General features: G+C 41.7%; 1 protein-coding gene across 1 annotated transcript in view; it reads right to left on the bottom strand.

Moving 5' to 3' along the window:
- The window catches only part of fbxo7 (F-box protein 7), a 101,089-nt gene that overhangs the window by 38,788 nt on the left and 55,649 nt on the right, over positions 1–6,652 (bottom strand). The gene's annotated exons all lie outside the window — the stretch shown is intronic.

The following is a 6,652-nucleotide window of genomic DNA, read 5'->3' as shown; positions in this document are numbered from 1 at the left end:
GATTTGGTGATTAGCTTAAAATAAAGTTCCATTTCTTTTTGAAAAACATAAAAGCAAGGGGTTCAACGGAGTTGCTCCATGGATCTATAATATAACCTGGATATGACGACGCCTCTCAGCAGGCACGCCGATTTTTCCCAGTGGCCACTCGCGGTATTGCAACAAAAAATCCCATGGGGCGCAGAAAGCATTTTTCCCATAAGCCGTAATAGTAAAAGAGAAGCCTGTGAAACTGTCCTCAGGACACCTCCAGCTGTCACCACTGTTCACTGCTAATCTCTGTATGCCATATTTTTAAGTCATGGACTTTTAAAACGTCAAAAAGTTTTCTAAAGGCCAGAAAAGCCCGCCCAAAGTCTCATTTCCCATGGTGACGTCACAGCTGTGTGCGTGCACTCCCAAGCGCGGTCGCGCTGTGTCTCGGGAGCGAGGATGCCTGTTGGCTGAATGAGCTCTGAACGAGCTACACGTGGTGGGAAAAGTGGATTAAATGACTCCAGGGTCTTTTTCAGACAGAGTTGTGATACAAGTTTCATATTTTAATGTCGTGTATTTTAAATGCAGCTCTAACGGTATTTTGGCATTAAATCCATGGTAAATAACCAAAAGTTATTTACCATGCATGTGATAGTGTCGGTGATGTGTGTCACCAGGGTCTGATGACTGTTTAATATCCTTTTCATCCTGTCATAACGACCTTTTATTACGGTTTGAACCGTCTCAGACGGCCTGGAGTCATGCAGTCTGCAGCAGAGCTGATGATGATGATGCAAGTATAAACTACAACGCAATAAATAATAAAGCTGAATAAAATAGAAACATATAAGATAAAATTAATTAAGAAATGCACTTTTTACTTACGTAATGTCAAAGCGTTCTCTATTTAAAGACAGTAAGAAACAACAGTCAACATGCAGTCACATGTTATTCTCTCACTGCGCTCTTACAAACTATTTTTCTCAGGTTTGCAGACTGTGATCACAAATTAAACCATTTTTACTTTGGACAGATTTGTTTGAGCCTTGGAAATATTTTACAATTATTGTTTATACATATATGCACAATCAACTTAATATGAATAATGGCAAGTGCACTTTGGTAGATATCTGCACTTTATTGGATTCACACACAACATTGTTTACACATCACAGCAGCTCCGTTGAAATCAACGGCGGCCATTTCCCGGTCCTGTATCCACTAATAATACATCCATGAGTTGCTCGCCTCGCGCATACGCCGAAAAAGTTTCTGACTTGAGAATGAGAACGAGCAAATTGCGTTCTGGACAAGCGCTGCGCGCTCATGAGTGCTTGTGGATGAGTTTGAGCGGTAACGACAGATCTACACAATCAAATGATGAATTTATAGCGCACATCAACCGATGATGTTCTCAGAGTCATGGTTATAGACTACACGTGGTTTATTGTGTTGTTTTATTATTTCTAAGTGAGGATAAAACGTTGTTCTCCGCTGTTTTCCTAACCCTCCTCCGGTCGTATGCATTTGTTTTCAGCGAAGTCAATCGGTGGATCGATGGATTATCATATACATGTTGTGTTGTGTGTATTTGTGTAGTCCGATCTGTCATAAACAACAGATTACATGTTACGGGGCGCGTTTGTGTCGCGGACTCACGGTGCCACAGAGACGAGAGAGCTGAGCCTGTGGCCAGAGCGACTGTCTTTATGTTTCATACTGAACACAGTGACTCAACTACATCACACACTGATGGCACTACAGTCTACACATGTGAGACACAGTAATGATGGCACATGTTCCACCAAACACTAACAAAGTGATACAGCATGTAGTCTCCTCTATTCAGGGTCCTGACTCTCCCTTTCAGGCGGAGCTGCTGATGTGTAAACAATGTGTGTGAATCCAATAAAGTGCAGATATCTAAGTGCAAGTGCCATTATTCATATTAAGTTGATTGTGCATATACGTATAAACAGTGGTGGACAGTAACGAAGTAAATTTACTTGAGTACTGTACTTAAGTACAGTTTTTGAGTATCTGTACTTTACTTTAGTATTATTTTTGGGGGATACTTTTACTTTCACTCCACTACATTTGAAGGACAAATATTGTACTTTTTACTCCACTACATTTCTATTGATGCTCTCGTTACTCGCTACTTTTGAGCTTACGTCAGCTGATGATTTTTTATTTTTTTGCAAAATTCAGAGAAAATAAACTGTTTCTGCGGATTCGCGTATGGTTTGTCTTAGTCGTATTGCCGTACCTGTACTACGTCATGCCATACGAAGAAATGGAGGAAGACACTGGAGAAACACGGGGGAAACTCCCACCGAGCACCTGTGGCCTTATCTCAAACCCATGTTTGATTCGTTTCAGTTTACATGTTTGTTGTGCTTATCGCGAACAAATTATATCACGGCCGACAAAAACTCGTCTTCCAACCTGAAAAAGCACGTCGCGGTATGTGAAGTTGTTACTAACGTTAGCTAGCACAATGTTGGTTAAATTGCAGATGAACATTTTAAACGTAATTGTATGTTTGTAGTATCATAGTTGCCATTTTAAACGGTTTAAAAATATGGCAACTGTTGCAGTGCAGTTGAATGATTGAGTTGATTTTCTGCTCATGTTTTTTATACAATTCATATCAAAGAGTCCAAGGTAGGAGTTAGGTGTGTGTGTGTGTGTGTGTGTGTGTGTGAGAGAGAGAGATAAAGTGTGTGTGTGTGTGTGTGTGTGTGTGTGTGTGTGTGTGTGTGAGAGAGAGAGAGAGTGGGGGTGTGTGAGAGAGATAGAGTGTGTGTGTGTGTGTGAAAGGGAGAGAGAGTGTGTGTGTGTGTGTGAGAGAGAGAGAGAGAGAGAGAGTGTGTGGGTGTGTGTGTGTGTGTGTGAGAGAGAGAGAGAGAGAGAGTGTGTGTGTGTGTGTGTGTGTGTTAGAGAGAGATAGAGTGTGTGTGTGTGAGAGAGAGAGAGTGTGTGTGTGTGTGTGAGAGAGAGAGAGAGAGAGAGAGTGTGTGGGTGTGTGTGTGTGTGTGAGAGAGAGAGAGAGAGAGAGTGTGTGTGTGTGTGTGTGTGTGTTAGAGAGAGAGAGAGTGTGTGTGTGTGAGAGAGATAGAGTGTGTGTGTGTGAGAGAGATAGAGTGTGTGTGTGTGTGTGTGAAAGGGAGAGAGTGTGTGTGTGTGTGTGTGAGAGAGAGAGTAGCATAGAGTGAGTATAGTATATATTTCATGTGTTGGTGAATGCAGCTGAGTCTGTGTTCTGAGGCTTCTTGCCTTTATTTGCTTATTTTTGAGCTATAAACACGTCTGTAGCAGAATCGCATCAGTGTATTGTATAATGACATTAAGCTACTTTCCTTTCCTGTATTTCCTGAGATATTTTTTAAATACTTTTACTTAAGTAATTTTTTAAACAAATACTTTAGTACTTTTACTTAAGTAATATTTTGACTAAGCTACTTTTACTTGTATTGGAGTAATATTTGACAAGGAGTATCTGTACTTTTACTCAAGTAGTGAAGTTGTGTACTCTTTCCACCTCTGCGTATAAACAATAATTGTAAAATATTTCTATGGTATACGTGTGTGCCTGCATAAATATATCATGCCAGTAGGTGGCAGTGTGTCTCCATGTAATTCATGCATTGAGGATATACAGCGCACTTGTATCTGACTTCTGTGAGTAAACACTGTTCCTCTGAAGCAGCTTGCCTGCTAGTTTCTGTTCATCCTGACAACACAACAATTTCCAAGGCTCAAACAAATCTGTCCAAAGTAAAAATGGTTTAATTTGTGATCACAGTCTGCAAAACTGAGAACAATAGTTTGTAAGAGCGCAGTGAGAGAATAACATGTGACTGCATGTTGACTGTTGTTTCTTACTGTCTTTAAATAGAGAATGCTTTGACATTACGTAAGTAAAAAGTGCATTTCTTAATTAATTTTATCTTATATGTTTCTATTTTATTCAGCTTTATTATTTATTGCGTTGTAGTTTATACTTGCATCATCATCATCAGCTCTGCTGCAGACTGCATGACTCCAGGCCATCAGACTGAGACGGTTCAAACCGTAATAAAAGGTCGTTATGACAGGATGAAAAGGATATTAAACAGTCATCAGACCCTGGTGACACACATCACCGACACTATCACATGCATGGTAAATAACTTTTGGTTATTTACCATGGATTTAATGCCAAAATACCGTTAGAGCTGCATTTAAAATACACGACATTAAAATATGAAACTTGTATCACAACTCTGTCTGAAAAAGACCCTGGAGTCATTTAATCCACTTTTCCCACCACGTGTAGCTCGTTCAGAGCTCATTCAGCCAACAGGCATCCTCGCTCCCGAGACACAGCGCGACCGCGCTTGGGAGTGCACGCACACAGCTGTGACGTCACCATGGGAAATGAGACTTTGGGGGGGCTTTTCTGGCCTTTAGAAAACTTTTTGACGGTTTAAAAGTCCATGACTTAAAAATATGGCATACAGAGATTAGCAGTGAACAGTGGTGACAGCTGGAGGTGTCCTGAGAACAGTTTCACAGGCTTCTCTTTTACTATTACGGCTTATGGGAAAAATGCTTTCTGCGCCCCATGGGATTTTTTGTTGCAATACCGCGAGTGGCCACTGGGAAAAAATCGGCGTGCCTGCTGAGAGGCTTCGTCACATCCAGGTTATATTATAGATCCACGGCCGCTCCTCTGACGCTGTCACAGCCACGGAGCAGCCCGCTGCTGCTGAGCACAAGAGGCCCGCTGGAGATGAACTGCGCCTGGAAGGTGGACGAGACCAGGCGGCAGCAGCAGGGGGCGCTGACAACAAGCTGCAGTCCAGTCGGACAGTTTCCAGCCGCCGTCAAAGAAAATACAGGAAGTCACAGAAATATTTACATCCTGTCAGATCCACCTGTAGCTACCTGCAGTTTACACAACACGTTGATCGCTGATGAAACTGAAGCAGAAGAGATCCCCCTACTTTTCCACTTTGCACATAATTTAATGTTAATCCTCTCAATAGGCAGATGGGATGTGGTGTGATTTTTAATATTTAATCTCACAAATGTAACAAATAGAAATACAAACTTTGAGGTCATACAAAGTGGATTTTTCTAAAATGATAACTACTTTTCACTGTGGTCTAAATTTGTCAATCATAACTTTTTATTTGTTTAACGATGCCACTGTTATGACTGAGGTGAGAGTCAGAGCGACTGAGCAGATTTCAGCCCTTGGAAGTAATTTATTGAACAAGAATTGCCTACAAAGTAGATTTATATAAAGACACTGTCATTTATAAACCACACAATCCCTAAATTTAAGAAACTGAACTACTGAATTAACAGTCCAAACGTTCTCACAGCTACATATACAGGCTACACATGGGGAGGACGAGCAGCAAAGGTTTCTTATGATCTTTATTTACTGATGTATTTATATTTGTAATTATATACAGTATATCAACCACACAAAATATGTCTGTTAACAGATTAAATCTTCATTGCACATGAGATTCATATAATCTAACATTAAATATAACCAATACACAGGAAATAAGAATTGTCGACTGAACGTAGTCCTAACTAAGAGTTTGTAGTCCTAACTAAGAGTTTGTAGTCCTAACTAAGAGCCAATCAGCTCTTTGATCAGGCGACAGCCAGGCGTTTCCCATCATGCCCTGAGGTCTTGCAGGCGCCTGGCTCTAAAGACTGCGGCGCCTTGATCTCGCGAGGTTATCGTTGCAGGCGCGTGCATGACGTCAGAGCAAGTCGGGATCAAGTCGGACACAAATCTAACCGGCATGCATTGTGCGGTGGTCGTCGGTGATCGATTCTGCGCAGGCCTGGCTCATCTCCAACGAGCCTATTGTCATCACGCCCTTGTGATGACGTCACAACATTTTAGATCACTTTTCTCGGCTTACTGAAAGTTTTAAAAACCTCAAACCTCCATTGATCAATACTTGATCATGGAAGGAGTCATAATCCACCTTGTTCACAGTTGAACCTGATTAATCCATCTCTACTTTCATGTCACTGGTTTAAATTACATTAAGGATAATTGGGGGCGTGGCCTCTTTGAGTGACAGGTGGCTGTGAGCTGTCCTTCACCTGTCACTGAACTCTGTTTATGGTATTGGTGCCTTTTGGAGGATTTAATGCAGAAATGAGACACTTTATATAATAATGTGTGTTTCTGTGGGTTAACTGGACTAAGACAGAGGCGGTGTTGGATTAATGGGACAGCTGCTGGAGCTCTGGAGGAATAAACACCAGGAAGAAGTGGATTTATCTTCACTGTCAGAGCAGCTGAGGTCTCTGTGATGGACAGCGACTCTCTCCACTGACTGCTGATGGAGGGAAATGGCTGCTTCAGAGAAGAGAAGGGAAGAAAAGAAGCTACAGGATCTGGTGAGTGTTAACTTTGCTAGCTGAACTCAGTGTTAGTTGTTCCTCGCTATCATGCGGCTAATGTACAGTGAAGCTGTCTGTCTGTTTGGGGCAACGTGAAGTAAAATGTGCTCATTGTTTTCGTGAGAACATAGTTAGCTTGTTAGCCTCGGCTAGCTGCAGCTGGAGTTATCGGCAGCTAAGATGGCGGCGGCCCGTACATCCGAACCGCCAAGGTTACCAATGTTGTGTTTAATGTCGGAGTTTTTTAAGG

This window comes from Pagrus pagrus (genome assembly GCF_965226575.1).
Source record: "Pagrus pagrus genome assembly, chromosome: 23".
Classification (NCBI taxonomy): Eukaryota; Metazoa; Chordata; class Actinopteri; order Spariformes; family Sparidae; genus Pagrus; species Pagrus pagrus.
Note: the sequence above shows the minus strand (reverse complement) of the source record. Positions and strands in the feature narration are given on the sequence as shown.